The sequence below is a fragment of the Artibeus jamaicensis genome, unplaced genomic scaffold (assembly GCF_021234435.1).
Source record: "Artibeus jamaicensis isolate MK-2021 breed Jamaican fruit bat unplaced genomic scaffold, CSHL_Jam_final scaffold_1283, whole genome shotgun sequence".
In the NCBI taxonomy this organism is placed as follows: Eukaryota; Metazoa; Chordata; class Mammalia; order Chiroptera; family Phyllostomidae; genus Artibeus; species Artibeus jamaicensis.
This window is the reverse complement of record NW_026522028.1, coordinates 7,617,259-7,639,256: the sequence shown is the minus strand read 5'-3', so window position 1 is coordinate 7,639,256 and position 21,998 is coordinate 7,617,259. Positions and strand designations below refer to the sequence as shown.

The 21,998-nt window shown below is 36.3% G+C and overlaps 1 protein-coding gene across 1 annotated transcript in view; it reads left to right on the top strand.

Annotated features, from left to right (window-relative positions):
* IL1RAPL1 (interleukin 1 receptor accessory protein like 1) overlaps positions 1-21,998 on the top strand; it is a 1,106,570-nt gene that overhangs the window by 333,610 nt on the left and 750,962 nt on the right. The gene's annotated exons all lie outside the window — the stretch shown is intronic.

Here is a 21,998-nt window from a genome sequence, read left to right as displayed (position 1 = left end):
CACAGTGCTAGAGCTATGATTGATATACCTAATTTCATATAATCATCAAAGAATCCTGCAAATCAGTATTATCCCATTTTACAAATGAATCTTAGGGCTAAGCTAGGAGACCAAATTTCCTTTATCAATCTTGTAATGAATATATTTATAGGTTCATTTATCTATTTAATAAATGTCTATGGAGTGCCTATTATGTATCAAAAACTTTGCAAGGACTATGAATAGAGCATTTGACAAGAGAGACTAATCCCTGCCTTCAGAAAGCTTCTAGTCCATGAGAAGTTTTAAAATTTAGCCAAGACATTAACAAAAAAGTGTGATAAATAATTTGATAAGGCCAGTGGAAGTTGCTATATAAGTGCACGGCAGGGAGACCTAGCCTGGGAAGAGAGGCGGGACACCCTCTTAAGAAAGATTTCAGTGAATGCAGGGGTTTAAATGTAGAGATGGAGTGAGGCAATAAGCTAGTCCTGATGCAGGAATAAAGGTCCTGTATAGATAACTCTCTAATTTGTATGGAGAAATTTGTAACCTATATCCCAAGAGCAGACTAAATTAGAAAAAGGCTTTGTTAAAAAATAGGCACCATCATCCAGGAATTGGTCTTAAATTGTAATATCCCCACTGCTTGATGATTATGGAAGGTAATATAGTTTGAATCGATGTTTCTAATGCTGAGTTAAAATGGCTTACCCCATTGAACTTTTACAAACATCTCTTGGCTTACCTCTGATTTAATAAGTAAATGAATATGGTAATGTTTGTGCTAATACTTTGGGTCAGGTGTCCCCTAAACTTGGCAACTTTTATCTGGCTGTATAAATCAACAAACCTTCCCTGCTTCAAATAGTCTTATCCGTGCTGCAGTGTGGCAGTTGCAAAGTTTCAATGCAATTCTTAACTGTCTGTTTCATTCTTCAGAAGACCCTGTGCTCAGGGTGTTAGGCTGTAGTCTCCAAACAGTTCTGATCATGCAATCATATCAGTCAAAATATTATTGGATGAGCATCTCCATAGATGTTTGTGTGTTAACAAGGAATCCACATGCATTACTACATTAATACATAGTGCACATTAAAACCTAAATAACAGAGACAATCAAATGAATGAGTAGATATAAATAGACAAAAAGCAGTACATTTTCTTCTCATGGTCCAGATAAGCAAGACTTGGCCAAGGGCTTTGCCTTGGATATCAAGTGGGGAATGGGAAATCAGTTTGCGTGCCTTCACATTGGGAGAGACATAGATGAATACTGCATTAACACGTGTCTTCAAGGAGGTAACAAGATGGTAATAAGACAAGTTCAGCAAAGGGGCGTGCTGTGCTCTGTGGTATTCAAAGTCAGACCGATGAGACTGAGTCAGAAAGGTGTTTCCAGGACAAATTAAGTTGTATGCTGGGTCCAAAGAAAGGGGATATTGGGCAACAAAGACTGGAAGGCAGCATTGTGGTGCTTTAGAACAGGGCTTTGAAATTTTAATGTGCTCACAGATCAGTTAGAAATCCGAGCTAAGGCCCTGGAGACAGCATGTGCTCAGGTGATGCTGGTATTGCTGGTGAGCAGACCACACTTCCAAGCAGCAAGGCCTCTGAGGGTGCTTAAAGTGAGGAGTTTGTATGTAATTTGGTTGGTGGTAGGCAGCTTCTAGAGGTGGTCCAGCTGGGAGCAACATGATCACTTTGAACTCTAGGCATATTCCTTTAGCAATAATTTATAGATTGGAAAGGAGTAGGATGAGACTCAAGGGAGAGATATAAGTCTGGAGGTAATTACAATGGTACGGGTGAGAAGTAGTAACAATGCCTCCGATTCAGGTCACTGGCCCTGGAAACAGGAAAGAGAAGGTAGGCTTGAAGGACGTGGCAGAGGCAGAATCAACCTGAGAAGAGAGATAACAAACAAACACAGGTATAATACAAAACAAATTAAATTGAGGGCTAGAGGAACTAATGAGAAATCTGACCCTCTTTGTTTATCTAGTAATTTGGGAATTTCCGTTTTCATAAATTTGAATACATATGCATACATTATGTGTCCAGCTCACCACAGGAAAATTTTTCAGTGGAAAAGATCACGACTAAAATCAAACTGCTGAAAATGAATGACTGGCTCTTTTAGGTTTTTCTCTGATCTTTATTTCCAGAAAGAACCACATGTCCTCGCAGTATATGTCTATACAGGTCTGGTAAATCTCAGGGACTATAAGTACTGCCTTGTCCATATTGAGCATACATTCTCTGTTCACTCATCTCCAAGTGAAAAACACTAATATCCACATAAAAATCCCTGAACTTTTGGAAGCATAGAGAGGGCAGAGGTGGCAGGGAGAAATGTATTTTCATTATAGGCTCTGAATTTTTGTAGCTGTTTTTGGCTATGGGGCCACTTCTTCCTTGGGACCTGACTTCCCACTGCATGTACTATCAGTCACAGAGATCATTACGTTCCTTTTACTTGTCTGTGTCTTTGTCTGGCTTCCCCTACTGTAAGTTCCTCGAGAGCCAAGACTCTGTGTCTTACTCATTTTGTATCTCTAGATCCCAGCACAGATGGTGAGTAAACAGGTTTGAAAGATGAGTGAATTATCTCAGAATGTAACACAGATGTGAACACAGAGAAAATTCCATTTGAAATGAATGAATGAGAAAGTGAATAGGGGGACAGTGACCAGAGGGGAGAGCGGAGGGAATTCAAGGGGGAAAAGGAAGAGGGATTTGGAGGAACAAGTATGAAGGACACAAGGACAAGAACTAAGGGGGGTGGAAATGGGAGGGAGGTGGGGAGCACGGGATGGGATGGGCTGGGATGGGAGAAATAGACAGAAAACTGTACTTGAAAAATAATTAAATAAAATTAAAAAAAAAGAAAAAGTAAATGGATGTGTGAAAGAATGAAGGTTCATGGCCCTTAGAATGTCCATTTCCAGACTAATTTCTTTATTGCTAGATAAGTACCAATCTTATTCAACCCAAAGTATGCAATCAGTATTTCACTCATCCATGCCCACACACTGTAGGTAGTCATCAGGTTATGTAGGGATGTTGAAATCCAAAAACTAAATCTAGATTTTATTATAGGCCAATAATGAATGTACTTTCCATTATAAGCTAGTTTAAATGTTACATTTCTTAACATAAGATTAATTTTACCGTTCTTCACTCACATAGATGTTTTTTCATCATCCTTTTAAGCCTCTCATTTTTCATTCTTAAAAAAGTACTTCATTAGTACACACAAACACAACACTAATGAAGTATTGGATTTTCATTCTTAAAAAAAGTACCTCTTTAGTACTTTTTTTAAGAATGAAAATCCAATACTTCATTAGTGTTGTGTTTGTGTGTTAGGAAAAACACTAACCTGTTTGGTGGGCATTTGGTTACTATCCTCATCAGTATGATGTAGAAATCTTTATCTGTGAACATAAACCTGGTTAGACAAAGGACTGAAGGCATCTGTTCTTTTTATGCTGTGCATGCGCAGCTTGACTTACAATTGTAACCGTGGATCACCAGGATATAAATGTTTAAACTAACAGCTGACCCATAGTTTTTGCTGAAAACAACCTTATATTCAGTTTGGTTTCTGTATCAGGTTAGTTACTCATACTGCTATATTGTTTCCAGACTTTCCAGGGTTCTAGCACATTGTTTTAAATTAATTTTCACTAGTCATTTAAATGTTTATATTTGCAAGGATCATACATATGAGTAGAGCCTTGGAGACCATCTACTTGCATACTTTTTTCGTAGGGATGGTAAAATAAAAACATTCATTTATGTCACTTTGCAAGGGACACATAGCTGGTTAATGACAAAAATCTAGTAAAAATGATCCCTCCAAAAGCACCAGCTCATTGATTTTTCTCTGATGCTGTACTATATCATTAAAGGGTTTTATAGTTTCCCTGTGGCCAGCAGAGAAACCTGATTCATAATTAACATTCATTGGATCTACTGGAAACCTAGATACGATAAAAGCAAAAGCCAATTTTGAAGAAGAACTGTCTATATGGCTACATATATCTTAAGTTTAGATGGGAATCTTTTGATATCTTCCCAGTTCACTGATGTTCCAAGAGGCTTTATTGCATTTCCAGATTCATTTTCTAAACTTTGTTGGTAAGAGTAATATTCATTCATGCACTACTTCCATTCAAAATGTTATCACTGCACATTGTCTATATATGAAAATAAGTTTGAATCTGCCTAGGGATTGTACTGTGTAGTTCAGCAAGAGAGTTTATCGATCTAAATACACATTCAAACATTGGTTTATGATTTGTGCTATCATATGTACTCATGCTAGAGAGCAGTCCTTGGAATGTAGAATGTACCTTGTGTTAATGTTCATTGTCTGCGGCATTTCACAGGATAACGATAGCTAATGCAAGCCCAGTGTACAGGGTTCTTCAAATACCTGCGTTCTTGGCAATAACAGATTGAGTGAGGCAATGTTTTGCACAACCTGTATCATTCCTTTTTTAAAGAAGGGCTCTCACGCAATGTCTCATTGACTTTAGTTCTACCTACTTACTGTCATGAAGTAATCTTATGACTTGAAGAACCCAGAGCCTCTTAAAAACTACTTAGAATCTCTACTCGTCTCCATTTCCACTATCAACAACCTACTTCAAACCATCATCTGAATGATTGCAACTTCACCCATTCTTGCTCTGTTCAGTCCTTTGTGGAAGCAGCATTCGAGCCTATGCACTCAAAATACAAATCTGATTCAGTCGCTCTCTGGCCTAAAATCAGTTAGTAATTTCCCATTGCTCCCAATTCTTACTATGTCCAGTAGATCCCTGCCTGATTTATTCTCTCTGTCCCATCTTCACCCCAATCACCTCTCCTTTCCCTTCTACTTTCTCAACTTCCACCCTATGTGAAGGCACATGCCTTGGCTTTGTGATCTCGGCGCCTTGGTACATGCTGCTTACTCTATTTGCTAAATATTATTGGCCAATTTATTGGCACTGTTTCAGTTAGTTTTCTCCTTTTCTCCGTGGATTTCCAGATTCAATGTCACTTCATTAGAAAAGCTGTTAATCACTTCAAAACCAGGTTACAACTTCCTGTTATATACCTCGTAATACTGTGCAGTGCTGCTTTGTAGCAACAGTCATAGATATATTTAATTAATTGTGTAATTTATTGTGAATTTTTATTGAATTTTTTTTTTTTACTTTTACACTGAAGAGGGCCATATCGCCTTAGTTCACCATTGTATCATGGGAACCTGACGTATTTTGAACATGATCGGTCCTTGGTAATATTTCTTGAGCTATTACTTATCAAAGCTCAATTGTTTCTATTAGACTTGATGAACCTGAGGTTGATCAATACATTGTAGAACAATGATCATCCAAGTGGTGTTTCTTTACGCTCACCCGTAAAAAAAATTGAACAAAGCCAATAGACAGGTAGGATTGACTATGGGAGGTAGGGGTGAGTGGGGTGGAAAGAGTAGTAGGGGAAAATGGGGACAACTGTAGTTGAACAATTAAAAAATACATAAAACTACATCATGTCCTTTCTTTTCTGTTCTTGTGCGATGATTCCATGCTCTCAGCAGACAGCAAACCCACCAGCCATGCCAACAAGCATGTTGTACAGCACAAGGGACCAAGTACCACTTTATTTCCTTTATTTGAAATTTTGCTGGTGACTCACTGAACTGTGACATGCAAAATAATGCCAATAAATGTTTTTTTCTGTTTTCAAAAAATATTGAATGTCTATTTTGCTCATTTAAAAAATTTGGTGCCTACTTTATATTATTTTTACATTAATATTGATAGAACATTTTTTGGTATGTAATCTATATACCAAGAGTGAAGAGCGAGAATACGTATTCAGTGCTTTGTTTCCTTCTTTTTATCTTGTCTTCCTTCCTTTCTTCTTTTCCACCTAATAGTGTTAGTTGATCAAAAAGTCTGGAGACTGCTCATGTAGAAGAGCTGATTTGTTTTTAAATTATTACTATTTACCTTTTAGTTAATATGCAGAGATGGGCATGTCTTTTAAATTGTATTTCCTGGCCTAAATTTCTACCCTATAATTCAAAAATCCTCTATTAAAATTTGTTGAAAAACATTTCCTTTACCTCCCAAGTGAAGGCCAGTAGAGAAAACAACAGTTTTTTATTAAAGATAATAAAGTTGATGGTTTTGTGAAATCATGTCACTCTTATTTTTGCTTTGGTGTCTTTTCTAATATATGCTATATATGCCAACAGCCATAAATACTTTATATAGGGTGAATAAAAGCATTTAAAATTAAACGTCAACCTTCCCACCTCAGCTACATTATCAAGAGTAGAGTAAAATGAAATAAATCATGAAATTAGCTCACTGGCAAATATCCAAATGGATTATTAGATGTAATGGTACAAATTTATCTAAATATCACATGTGCTTCCCATCTTTTTAATTGAAATATTTAGCAAAGTGTGATTTTTGGCTACTTTTCCATTCCCATGGTTTTTTTTCTTTCTTTTTAATTTTTAAATGGATTCTGGATGCATATCTTTAACCTGTAGCCTTTGCCACTCTATAGAGGTTATTTCCCTCTCATTTTGTGGGTCATTGTGTTTTTGGAACCAAATCAACACAACAAACAAGCAAGCAAAATATAACCAGAGGCCCCGAAATTAAGAAAAACTGACAGTAACCAGAGTTGAGGAGGGAGAGGATAATGGGGGAAAGAAGGCAGGGTTTTCAGGAACATATGCAAAAGGACCCATGGACAAAACCAAAAGGGGGTAGGATTGGGAGTGGGAGGTGAGGATGGCTGAGGTGGGGGGGAGTGGTGGGGAGAAAATGGAGACAACTGTACTTGAACAACAATAAAAGAAGTTACAAAATAAAATAACAAAAAGGCATGTATAAAGATAATAAAGCTTTTACAAGGTATTTGCCTGACATCTCTAAATTAGAGTTTGAGGACTTGCTTCAATTACAATTAAAGCTAAAAGCCCTTGTGAAAAGACAGAAATATCCATCAGAAAAAAATAATAAATCTCAAAGACTTTATTGAAAGAATAGACAGTCATTTAATTAAAAAAGCAATTGTAGTTCACCTGTTGGGATCCAATTGAATTATTTTTACCATGATCTCTCAAAGAATATTCATTGTTGCCTCCCTGACGTTTAATGAGAACAATTGTCAAAACTTTCCAATATCTGAAAAGTGAGTAAATAAACTGGATCGTTAACTGGAAAATATTACCAGGGATAGCAAAGTTTCCCTAGCAGAGTTTTACCATATTGAAATGAAGGGGAAGAAAATATGTGAGAAAGGGATTATATTTAATATCTATATGTGATTCATGGCAAATTCAAATGTCACTCTGTAAATTTGTCCCTATAATAATATTGGTTAAACTATAAAACAAAACAATATAATTCATCTCTTGGCAGATTCTCTATTTATATATTTACTATATTTTTGGACCATAAGATGCACCTCAGTTTTAGAGGAAAACAATAGGAAAAAATTTTTTGAAGCAAAAATATGTGGTAAAATATCTAATAACATAAATAACATAATATTTCACCAATGTAAATGTAAACAGAACTCAACAGCATCATTAAGAACCATTATTCCTTCTAAATTTGGGGGAGATGAGTGCATCTTATAGTCCTAAAAATACCATATTTACCTATTTATTTCTATCCTATTTTGAAGTCTACAATTCAGTGACATTAATATATTCATATTGTTGTGTGTCCATTATCACTATTCATCTCAAGAATTTTTTTCATCTTGCAAAACTGAAACTCTATACCTATTAAACAGTAATTCCCCCTTCTTCTCTCACCCCCAGCTCAGGACAACCACTCTTTAAATTTACGTCTGAATGATTTTTTTACATAAAATATTTTACTAGTTTTTGGTGTACAATGCAGTGATTAGACATTGATATAACATACAAAGTAATCACCCAATACATCTCGTAGACATCTGAGATGGTGTTTAAACCACATTATCCATGTAAGCTGAAGCAACTATAATAAATGTGCTAAATTTATACCCTAATATTAGTGATAGAGCAAAATCGTGCACAGATTACATATAAAGCAACCAATTATTGGATAATGCTAATTCTTAGATGTAAGTAAAACATTGTACATTGTGGGTATTTGTACTTTTTTGTGTAATCAGCAATGAGCTTTTTTCTTTTTATCATCAACTTGTTGCAGAATTTCTGTTTCTAAAATATTTCTAAATTTCAATTCATATAGAAATAATTTCTCCCTATTAGGCATATATCTGTATGAAAACAGCCAATGTTTGTTGGAGTTTTCTCCTGCAGTGCCTTGTCTATCTGACAAGGAAAATACTAGACATCACCTATAATCGTATTACTCATTGGAATGACAGGGAATAGATATGTTTTCTTGGATTGCTATGAGAAATTGACAAAGATGAAACATTAAATTGAAGGCTGGTATTCGAGATGACTTGCAACTGCATTTTATGTTTTTCAGTTTAATGTAGCCAGTGATTTTAGACTATACACAGCTCCCCAGTGTTACTTGATGAATAGGTTGGAAGTGTCCTTTACTTACAAAAAAGAGGGGGGAAATGAAATTAGGGAATATCCAATATATATTTAGATTGTACAATGTTTACAGCAATTTAAGAAATCAAATTGAAAAGTCAAACTATAAGTTATAAAGAAGAAATAAATGCACATTTCCACCTCATGATACAATTTCTTTGACATGAATATGACCATATAATTACTTTTGGTATTAGGGATACACACACACACATACACACACACACACACACACATATATATATATATACACACATATATCTATATATTTATCCACATATACATATATCTATATATATACATATATAGATATATGTGTGTATCCATATATATAGATGTATAGAAATATGTGTGTGTATATACATATATATATATATTTGTTTTGTTTTTATTTGAACTCAGATAACTTCAGGGAAATGCAGTTACTTTTTTTATTTAAAATGTTTATTGTCTAAACTATTGCAGTTTTTGCCATTTTTTCTCCAAAATATACAAAATAACTAATACAACTGAACACCAGGAAGATGAACAATCCAAGAAGCAAAATGAGTAAATGACCCGAATAGGTTATTTTCCAAAGAGGACATAGAGATGGCCTGTAGACCTATGAAAATGTTGTCATTAAAATTCATCCAGTCACTGTCCCCCTGTTCTCAACCGGAGGGGAGAGGGGAGGGAATTTCAGGGGTGGGGGAGGAAGGATTTACAGGAATTAGCATAAAGGACACATGGACAACTACTAAGGGGAGGGAAGTGGGGGGATTGAGCTGGGAAGGGAGTAAAAGAAAGAATACTGTAGTTGAAAAATAATTTTTAAAAATTCATCCAATGCCTCCAGCCATTTTACTAGATGCTTTAAGGGCACAAAAATTTGGGTGATGATATGAATTTTGTATGGAGGGTGGTTTACTTCCTGTTACCAAATGTTGCACCCACTATACTGAAGTCTTAGGCTAACATGAAGGAGCACAGATCCTGGAGTTGAAATGCAGGTCTGTGTGAATGACCGGAACTGGTCTGGGCCTTAATCTTTTCACATGTCCGATGGATATTAGACCTCCTACTTTCCCAGCAAGTAGAAGGGATGGTCTTATGAATATTTCATTAAGTCAAAAATATAAATTATATACAATATCTAGATCATTCAAAATTCTATGTTAAAATGAGTTCAGATGCTTTTAGATGGGCACAAACAAAAGTACATAAGATAACATTACATAAGTCAAATGAAATTTCTGAACTCTGAGTGAATATAAAGCCTACAGGTATATGTGAGCATGTACAAAATTACGATATACATAAATAGAGGTAAAGTTAGTTCAAATTCGAGAAATACACTGCTCTATCAGTAATTTATTAGGCATGTAAAATTAAGAGTGTAGACATAGAAAAATAATTATCTGAAAGCAAACTAAATATCATGTCTATGTGTCTAAATGTCAGTTCAAATGGCAGATAGATGGAGAGAAGAAAAGACCATTTATTTTGCTTTCAGCACAGCACTGCATGCTTTTGAATGTTTCTTGTGGATCAAATGGGATCTAACTATCTGAAAAAATGTGAATTTGTGTTCAAGCAGTGTTTTTCAAGTCACTTTCAGTTTTTTATAAATCAAAAATAAGGATTCATTTTGCCAATAATAACCCAAAGGTGTACTTAATAACTCAAGATTTTTTGAACATTCAGCTGGTTTAACTAAAGTCAGCTGAATAGCATTCATGTAGTTCTTTTGGCATTAAGAAAATGACATTCTTTCTTCTACAAAGATTAAGTTAGGTGTATGACTGAAGATTTTCATATTTAAAGTTTCTTTATTGATAGTTCCTTTCATTGTGCAGAAGCTTTTTAGTTTGATTTACTCCTATTTATTTACTTTTGCTTTTGTTGCCCTTGACTTTGGAGTCTTATCCAAGAAATCATAGTGAAAACCATTGTCAAGGAGCTCACTACCAATATTTTCTTCTAGGAATTATAAGGTTTCAAGTCTTACATTCAGATCTTTCAGCCATTTTGTGTAGGGTGTGAAATAGTGGTCTAGTTTTATTCTTTTGCACGTGGCTTTCTAGTTTTCCCAACAACATTTATTAAAGAGACTATCCTTGCCCTGGCTGGTGTAGCTCAGTGGATTGAGCGTGGGCCTGCGAACCACACGATCGCGGTTGGATTCCCAGTCAGGGCACATGCCTAGATTGCAGGCCAGTTCCCAGCAGGGGACTCACGAGAGGCAACCACACATTGATATTTCTCTCCTTCTCTTCCCTTCCTATCTAAAGATAAATAAATAAAATATTAAAAAAAGAGACTATCCTTTCTCATTGTATATTCCTGTCTCCTTTGTCATAAATTAATTGACAATATATGTATAGGTTTATTCTTGGGCTCTCTATTCTGTTCCATTGATCTATGTCTGTTTTTAGGCCGGTACCAGACTATTTTGCTTAGTTGCCAGTGGGACGGTGGTTGAGGATAAGCAACATGGGCAAAGGGGGTCAATTGTTTGGTGACTAGACTTGATGTGATGATCACTTTGCAGTGTATGCAAACAGAATTGTGTGATCATAGACTGTATCCATGGTTTTCAGGTCACTGCTTGAAGCAATGTTTCTCAAAGTGTGCTTCCTAGACCAGCAGCAACAGAATTGTCCGGAAACTGGTTTGAGTTGCAAATTCTCACCTCCCTCTTAGCGGTTCTGATACATGCAGAGCATATATCCAGTTCACACCTGGCACTTTAATGCCAAACAGTTACACTGATAGCAGTGAATCAAAATTTGGGAGGTGAGATGCCATATCACAGAAGAGCAATGAGTCTTACATAATGGAATCCACAAGCCAAGCGTTGAGGAATCATGTTAAGAATCACTGACATCACTGGAAAATTATTGGGTAACTTTCTTTAGAAGCTCTTTAAACAATTGGCATCAGGACTAAATGTGGAGACATTGGAAGAAGTGGATTTGACAGGGGAACATGTATTTGGCTACAAGCTCAGAAGAGAAAGTGTTATCATCCCATCAATTTCCTATTTCTTAAAGAGCAGGGGAGACCTGGGCTTGTTGCTAAACCTTATTAAGGCTTGAATTTGCTTTTATCCCAATGAAGTGGTGGTCTCAAATTCCAATGTACTTAATAATCATGTGGGTCATTATTTCAAATGCATATTCATGAATCACTTCCTCGATTGTTATTTCAGAAGTCCAAGGACCACACTTCAAAAAAAGCATTGTTAAAGAATTGTACATAGGTAGAGGGTTTTACTCAGATGCCTTTTATAAATCATTATTATTTATGGTGTTGAAAAACAACTAATTAAAATAAGAAAGGTAAATACTCAAGATAAATTCTCAAGAGAGCTCTTTATGTTAGGAATCCACACACGTGGGAATTACTTTTGTCATTTTTAATATTACCCACTTAATGAATGAAACCCAATCAGTACCTAAGGATGTTTTATAATGTTAATAACAGTGAATGAATAGCTAAACTTCCATGGCCTTCTAGTCTGCTTTATTAAAGGAATAGAAAATGCATACATTTATGGTCCAGTAGCTACATTAAGTTAAATCTTCTTTTGATTGATTTGTTTTGTTTTTTGATTGACCCGATTGCACTTTCCTTATCATTGCTAATGGTGATTTTAAGTGCACTCTATTCTTGTAAATTAGCTCAAGCAGCCTGGAAGCTGAAGCAATTTCAGTTACCATTTTCAAGTTACGAGAATAAATTGGTGGTGCAGAGATAAACTGTAAATTTGGAGCTATAATGGCATATACAGATGTTGCCATGGCTTGCGGTAAACAGTAACTCTTGATGCTACCTGGAGCCAACAGGTTAAATATGCCAAAAGGAAAAGTGAAATATATTAAGATTTATTTTAAAATGCATGTGATGTTTAGATTAAACTGTGCTGTTTATGAAGGCACAGCTCATTTATAGTGCATATCAAATGGAAGCTTCTGCTCCATAGTAGGATATAATAACCATCTTTCCATGGGGGGATGACAAACAGTTGATAGTTTTATTTAATATTTTATTATCATTTAAAGCTAAATTCCATACGTAAAGTTCTATACTAACTGTAAAGTGGCATAGAAAATTCCAGCAATCTCAGCTTATGTATCAAATAAAGACCTCACGTTCTAAATTAATATGGGTTGTCACGTGGTGCTTTAAATGCTCTAGGATAATGAATTTAAAAAAATAATATTGATGCCTTTGTCATAATGACAGGCTAATACTTATTTATATTTGGAATTCAAGTTTCCTCCTTCCACTACCTTACTGCAACACACAGTATGTCATACAAAGTATATGACAAGTGCTTTGGAAAGCTGGCCAAGTGAGTTATGAGTGGTCTGAGTCTAATCAGTGTATTATTTCTTGAGGTTAGTAGCTCCGAGTAAAAGCAAAATGCAATTCAGTAATTGAGAATGCCACATATTGCACCCACAGAGTTTCCCATGCAGAGGGAGAAATAGAAAAATGAGAGTTGCTAGAATTTGGAAGCTACATGACAGCAGCTTTGTTCAGTAAGTCTCCAGTAAATATTCCAGGTAGAAATGGGAACATGTCACCATTTTCCTTGAGATAGTATATCACCTCATGTAATGCTTTACTTAAGCTTAAAAATTCAGGCTGCATCAGAATTACCAGGAGACATACATATACACAACTTGAGTGTCTCTAGGCCTGGAGTTTCTGATTCAGTGGGTTTGGGGTACTGTGTGATAATTTGCTTTTTGAACCAGTTCCTAGGTGATTCCTTGATGCTGCTGGTCCAGGAAGCCCATGCTGGGAACCATCGTCCTAGTCTACCATAAACAAATTAGAAATCTAAAAATGAAAGCAGCTTCCAAGGGATTCCTCAAGTGTTATAAAAGAACTCATTATGAATTCTTACCTTTACCTTTTTAAATGAAACATTTTGAAGTTACTCAGGAATTACTGAAAGAGGAACATTTGTTTTACTTGATTTTTTCCCTCCTCTGGCAATTTAATTACATAAAGCATTACTGCTTAAATCTGATCTTACCTGGGCTTGTAAACAAAGACACTCCAATTCTGTTTGTGCTGAATACCCCTTCTGTATGACACAAGGGCATTTGTTTGCAAATGTGCACACTTTCTACTCTATTGTGCTTTACCCTGTCTATCAATGTCATCGATGCTTTGGGCCAATCTCTGCCTCCAGACTTTTGTTGTTGGCAAGCAGAAAGAGGCTGGACATTGATTCAAATGATGTTGATGAAGACCAGAAAGCATTCCATTTCAGTGAAATGACTCAACATTTTGTTCTTGAACTTTTAATACAATGGTTTCTGACTTATCAGTCTTTTCGGCATCTCTACTTCCTTTACATTAAATTGAAGGATGGAACCAAGGAAACTGGGTCTCTGTCAGGTAGAATGTGTCTCTCTCACCTGAAAATGGAGATGACTCTGTAGTCAACTGAGCTAAATTCCGCATCAATGGGGAGGACAAAAAAGAGTAGTTCTCCAATCAGAAAGAGCACTGTTGTTTTTCTGTAAACCACTTGTTTACTGACTCAGATTTATTATATTATTTGATCATTTTACTACATTCAGAAATGTAAAAAACATTCTTAAATTATAGTCCCTCATTGAAGTTATACTCTATTTTCCAAACACTGTCGTGACATTTTCAGTTGAATGCACCTATTTCATTCACTGCAAAATTTTCACAAAACACTTGTTCTTTTCCAGAGCAGAAGTGGTTAATTTTATTTGAAATATATTTGCTTTTCTGATAATATAGTAGTCACTGTTCACACAAATAAACACACTTGCACAAATTGTGACATTTAATTTTAAAAAGTTTTGCATCTTTTAACTGAATTAGCATTGTTAAATGCCTTCTGTCTGACCAGGCTGACTCTTATATTTCGTATGTTGTAGGGTAGCTGGTGGAGTAGCCTCAGTAATAACCCCTCAGACATCTCCAGGTCCCAAACACCTCACCTGTGCTCCCTTACACCGAGACAATTTGCACGTGTGACTAAGTTAAGGATTTGCAATGTAGAGCTCATCCTGGTGGGCCTAATATAATCACAAGGCTTTTTGTTTCTTTTATTTTTAATAAGGGGGAGATCAGAGAGTCTTGGGCTGAGTCAGAGAAGGAAGGCTAAGTAGAGCTTTGGTGATTAATGTTGTTATGGGGTACATGCTGAATGTGAATAGGATTTGTTGTGACACCCCCTCCCATTTTAAATGGCCTCTAAACATGAATGGAATTGCCTTATTAGCTAGCTTTCAGTAGGGTGCACATTAGACTGTGGAAGAAAATGATGTTTCTACCTCACTGCTGACTAGAAGAGTAGTTCTTCAAGTTCAACTCGCACCAGAATCACCTAGGGGGCTTGCTAAAACAAGCATTTCTGATTCAAAATTTTGGAGGAGGGTCCAGAAATTTTCATCCTTAATCCATTCCAGGGTGAGACTGCCGCTACTGATCTGGGGACTGTTTTGAGAACCAGTGGACTTTAACTCATTCATGAGCAGTAGTGACCCATAAAGGGTTTCATGTCTCTCCTTCCCTCCTTCTCTTTCAAAATTTTAACATTGGATGCTCTCGGTTAAAAGGTTCACTTAATAACCCATGTTACAATGCAGAACTTCCAATATGATGAAGATTCTCAGTGTAATAAGCTGTACTGTCTTTTAAAAAGGAAATTAAGTCAAGCAGCAAAGGGTGGTGTTTTATATGAAGCAGCTCCAAAAATCTGAAGATATATTTAAGGTTTACTTTAAAGCAATTTTAATCCTTCTGCATCCCCTTGAGATAGGTAAGATTGAAGTGTTATTTATTCCTGTTTTTTTAAGAAGAGATGAAATTATTTTTATTTTTTACAGGAGCAGCAGGAACTCAATTAGGCTGCTTTTCTTGTTTCCAAATCGTGTGCTCTGTCGATTGATCCACATCCCTCAATACACAAATATTTCTTCTCTGGTGCATTGCTATATTCCTGATTAGAATAGAATCATTACAGTGGAGTTTTAGATTACTGTATCTTTATGTGCGTTGGGGGATGGATACCCAAAGACTGTGGTCTGTGTATGCAGACAGACCTTAGAGGTATTGAGGGTCTGGCTCCAGACCACCACAGTACAGCAAGTCTAAAAACAAAGCGAGTCACAATATTTTTGCTGGTAGAGGGTCTGGCCTTCAGTTTGTCAAAAAACAAAACAAAACTCAACATGTGTGAAATATAATATAAGCTGAAGCACGATAAAAGCACAGTAAAACAAGGTATGCCTGTATATCAAATTGTTTCTATGAAGCACAAATAGTGATGATTAACTTATGGAAAGATGGATCTATGTTTTCTTCATTTTTTTCTGTTTGGGGTGTATGTTATTCCTCAACCTCTCCCCTCCTGTATTATAGTAGCGCTGTATCAGCTATTGAAAATTCCATAGAGAGGCTCCCATGGTGATTAAGTAGATGGGATTTGGTGAGAGTCAGAGCTACCCTCAAATTCTGGGTTTGTCACACTTTGACATGTGAAGGAGGTTAATTAACATCTGTTAGTCTCCATTTCCTCAACCATAGTAAAAACAGTAATAGCCCCATCTTAGGGTTCCGATGAAGATTAAAAGATGTAACACTTGGAAGCCTCTTTACACACTGTGTGTTCATAGCATGTATTCATTACCACCTCAGCTCTTTCACGGTGCTGTTTGTAAAATAGTTCTGCTGTGTCTGCATAGAGTTCCAAGTGAATCTTTTGACTATAAAAACGTTTTGCTGCAGAATTTATTACAGTTTCTATGTTAAAGGTCTAGGTAGTATATGACCATTGAAAAGAGATGTAGGTGTTAAACTCTTAACTTCAATTTGAAAGGTACTTCTACTACTTGTACTTGGGATACTTCAGTTATTTCAATTACAGTTTTTTTTGGGGGGGTGGATGGGGATTCAGCAGTGAAGCAAACATTTAAAAAATTCTGTGTCTGTAACTTTTATGTTCTAGTGGATTCATTGTTTTTAAAGGTGCATAAAATAAAGAACGGTAATTATGTTTATTTAACCATTAAGTCAACATTATTCCTCTTTCTGATATTGACAAAATGCTCTTTTTGCAATTCTCATGATGTAAAGCAGGTGCAGCTGAAGAAAATTTGCATTCATTTTTATAATTTATCTAAGTTGTTCACCATTTTAAACAACTAGCTATAAGTCATTTTTGAAATATAAAATCTCAAACACATTACATGACAGATTTTGAGTTCTCAAGCAGTGTTGTGGACATTAGCCATTTTGGTGCTAGCACCTGTCACCCTCCCATAACAGTATCCAGCCCCCACTCCAGATTTATTTGTCATCAGGGGATGGCTAGATCCTGGGGCTGGGTGTGGACCATCCATATTCATCCCAAGCTACTCAATACAGTCATTCCCCAAGCCTCCCTGATTAGTGTGGAGAAGACCTTGTCCTTTAAACCCACTGGTAAGGATCTGTGCAATTGACCTCCCTGCTGTTGTATGAATGATGGGAAATCCAGCAGCATATGAAATTGAGGAAACATGAAGCTAGAGCTGCCACTGTTTGTGGAATGTTCAAATGATGTCACTCATGAAGGACAGCAGAGCTCAGCCATGTTCAGACATGATAGTAAAACAAAACTGGGTGCCCTGCTTCAAGTTTCTGCTTTAGGCTAGACCCATGTGCCAGCTTTTCTGTTATGTAACATACAAGCAGAAAGTTTTATGTTGTTTGTTGATTTCAAGGCAGGTGTGCACTGCCGACTCAATCTAGCAATCCCAGAGTCACGGTGATGTGATTTCCTAAAGCGATGAAAGAGTCTTTGTGAAATTGCAAAGAAAACAAAACCAAATAAAATCCTCTGAATGGCACAGAGTTGAATGCAAGAAAAATCAATATGTAGGACTGAATGTGGGAAGTAAAGGTAGGTAGAGTGGGGGAGAATGATGGGGGCAAAATGGAGACATTTGTAATTGAACAACAATAAAAAAATAAATCTGCTTTGACTTGAAGAAAAGAAAAATCAACTTGTATTAAACTTTGAAAAATATTTTGCATTTTCCTAGTAAACAGAGATAGGTTCCGATTCATGCGATTGTAAACAATTTTCTTTTCACAATTGTAAATGTCCAAAGGAGCATCCAAAGTTGTAGGGCAATGCTTTGACCATAGAGAATGGCATATATACATGACCATGCTAGGGAAAATAATGCCCCCCCAAAGATGTCCAGGTCCTAATCCCCAGGATCTGTGAATACATTACCATGTAAGACATAAAATACTTTGCAGATATGATTGAGTTAAGGATCTTGAGATGGGAAGATTGTCTGAGATTATCAGAGTGGGCCCAGTGCAATTCCAATAATCCCTCAATGGAAAGACAGTTGTAAAGGAAGGGGAGGTTGGAGTGATGCAAGGCCATGAAGTAGGAAATGGGGTCAGCCTTTGAAATGTGGAAAAGGCAAAGCCTTGGATTCTCCCAGAGAACCTCCAGAAGGAAATGCAGTCCTGCCTTCCTACTTATAACTCTAATCTCCAGAACTGTATGTACCATGATGAATTTGAGCTCTTGTAAACCACTAAACTTATGATTCTTTGTTACAACAGTAATAGGACATTAATGCATTTTTCAGACACTGCATTCCTTCCCATCAACATGACAACAAAAAAAGAAAGAAAGAAAATATTTCTAAAATGCTCACTGTGGAGTATATTGCTCTGCCCTTCTAATTCCTACTGGTGCTGCCTTGGTTCACCCAAATCATCTTCCATATGTGTCAATATGAACTTTCAGCAATTTTCTACTCTTCAAACTTTCATACCTCCAACACAGCCTTCCTACCCTGGATCACCAAGGTATTGTCTCTCAAACCTAAAGTTGATTCTCTTACTCCTTTGCCTACACAGCCTCATGGGCTCCAAAATTTCTACAGAATAAAGTACAAGTGTGATATTTAGGTTGATAAAGCCCTTCATGTTCTAATTCTTGATCACCATTTCAGCCATCTCTGTCATCACACTTTTTTCTCTTCCCACACACTGTTGTTGCATCCATCATCCCCAGAGCATGCCAGACTATTTCCTTCCCTCTTTTCCCACTTTCTGAGCTGTCCTCCTTCCTTCAGCTTCTTCCATTTCCTTTTAAAATCATTGTTTTTCCTCTTTTTGAGAACTCAGTTAGTTTTCAAGACATTGGCTCAGTGAAACTTTCTGTCATCCCTCCAATTACAACTGACCATGCCTGTATATACTCCTATTATAAAATATATACCATCACCCTGACCTGTTAGCACTGGTAGTTCTTGTTTCTAGACCTTAAGCACCTAAGCAGTAGGAAGGGAGTTTTCCTTGCCTTTGTGTTCCCAGCAACTGACCCATTATCTCAGAGAGTGGAAGACCCCTATTCAATGAACAAATTAAATTAACCAGTGCTCTGAACCCATATGATGACATTTGATGAATATCATACCTTGATTTAAGCTATAAGAAATGATATTTAAATTATTACTTGGCCAAGGTTTATTTTCTGCAGTGTGTTACTTAACATACCGCTGTAGAACTGAGCCATTTAACTTATGTAGTCTGCATAGGGACTGTGGCCCAATTCTTGTTTTCTTTTTATTTTCAAGTTTCTTGATTAGCACTTGGTGAGAATGCAAATAAAGTAATGTTCTTGTGTCAACATGAATTGCATAGATCACTTTCTATTACTACACTGGCCTTGTTACAGAAGAAAATTTCTTAGTCTTTGTAAAATGTATTATGTTGTTCTGCTCCCAAAGCACAAAAGCCCTGGACCAGATGATTTCACAGGAGAATTCTACAAAGCATTTAAGAAAGAGCTAACTCCTATTCTTCACAGGCTATTCCAAAAAATCCAAAATGATGGAAGAATCCCAAACTCTTATTATGAAGTCAGCATCATCCTAATCCCCAAACCAGATAAAGATACAGCAAAGAAAGAAAACTTCAGGCCAATATTGCTGATGAACATTGATGCTAAAATCCTCAACAAAATACTGGCAAACCACATCCAACAATATATCAAAAAGGTCATTCATCACGACCAAGTAGGATTCATCCCAGGGATGTAAGGATGGTTCAATATTTGCAAATCAGTAAATGGAATACATTACATAAACGAAAGCAAAGACAAAAACCACATGATCATACCAATAAACTCAGAAAAAACTTTTGATAAGGTACAACACCCATTTATGATAAAAACACTCAGCAAAGTGGGAATAGAGGGAGCATTCCTCAACATAATAAAGGCCATATATGAGACACCTACAGCCAACATCATACTCAATGGGCAAAAACTAAAATGTTTCCCACTAAGGTCAGGAACAAGACAAGGTTGTCCACTTTCACCACTTCTATTAAATACAGTATCAAGAAAAGGAAATAAAAGGCATCCAAATCAGAAAGGAGGAAACAAAACTGTTGCTCTTTGCAGATGACATTTTAGTGTACATGGAAAATCCTATAGAATCTACAAAAAAACTGCTCAACCTAACAAATGAATTTGGCAAAACAGCAGGTTACAAAGTCAATATCCAGAAATCAAAGGCATTTTTGTATACCAACGATGAAACAGCAGAAGCAGAAATCAAGAAAAAAATCCCATATGATAGAGCAAAAAGAAAAATAAAATACCTAGAAATAAACCTAACCAAGGAGGTAAAAGACTTGTATGCAGAAAACTACACAACACTGAAGAAAGAAATCAAGGAAGACACAAACAAATGGAAACGTATACCATGTTCATAGATTGGAAGAATTAACATCATCAAAATGTTCATACTACCCAAAGAAATTTACACATTAAATGCAATACCTATTAAAGTACCAATGACATACTTCACAGACATAGAACAGACACTTCAAAAATTTATATGGATAGATCAATCTTGGTTGTAGGTCTTTGGATTTCATAACTTAGAATACTTCTTTCCAGCTCCTTCTTGCCTGTAAGGTCTCTTTTGAAAAATCCACTGCAAAGCTTTCATTTAGAATGGAAGGACAGATAAAGTGCTTATCAGATAAGATCACATTCAAGGAGTTCATCATCACCAAGCCCTTATTATATGAAATGTTAAAGGGACTTATCGAAGAAACAGAAGATAAAAAAGATGAACAGTGAAAGGACAGCAAACTCACAGTTATTAACAACCACACCTAAAACAAAAGCAAACTAAAAGGACAGCTAGATCAGGAGTGAACCATAGAAATGAAAATCACATGGAGGATTAGCAACAGGTGAGTGGGAGAAGAAGGGGGGAGAAGGTAAAGAAAATAAGTAGCGTAGACAGTAGATAGAAAATAGATAGGGGGAGGGCAAGAATAGTAGGAGAAATATAGAATCTAAAGAACTTGAGACACATGGTCATAAACTAAAGGGGGGAATGGTGGGGGGTGCAGGGTAGAGGGGCATGAAGCGGGGAATAGAACAACTGTAATGGCATAATCAATAAAATATATTTTTTAAAAATTTATATGGAACCATAAACAACCCTGAATAGCAGCTGCAATTTTGAGAAAGAAGAACAAAGTAGGAGGGATCACAATACCTGATATCAAACTATATTACAAGGCCACTGTAATCAGAGCAGCCTGGTACTGGTATAAAAACAGGCACATGGACTAATGGAAAAGAACAGAGAGCCCAGAAATAAACCCACATCTCTACGGCCAATTAATATTTGACAAAGGGGGAAGCAACATAAAACGGACTAATAATAGTTTCTTCAACAAATGGTGTTGGGAGAACTGGACAGCTATGTGCAAAAAAATGAAACTTGAGCACGAACTTACACGATACACAAAAATAAATTCAAGGTGGATAAAAGACTTAAATATAAGCAGTGACACCATGAAAGTCCTAGAGGAGAGCATTGGCAACAAAATCTCAGATATTTCACACAGCAACTTTTTTTACTGATATGTCCGCCAGAGCAAGGGATATAAATGAAAGAATAAATAAATGGGATCCCTTCAAAATTAAAAGCTTTTCCACGGCTAAAGAAAACAGTATTAAAATAAAAAGATATCCAAGTCCTTTTCCCATTTTTAAATTGGGTTGGGTGTCTTCTTAGAGTGGAGTCGTGTAAGTTCTTTGTATATTTTGGAGATTAAACCTTTGTCTGAGGTATCATTGGCAAATATGTTTTCCCATACAGTTGGTTGTCTTGCTAATTTAATACTGTTTTCTTTAGCCATGCAGAAGCTTTTTATTTTGATGAGATCCCATTTGTTTATTCTTTCCTTTACATTCCTTGCTCTAGGGGACATATCAGTAAAGAAGTTGCTGCGTGAAATATCTGGGGAAAAGGGATCCTTAATTCACTGTTGGTGGGATTGCAGACTGGTACAACCATTATGGAAAACAGTATGGAATTTTCTCAGAAAAATAAAAATCGAC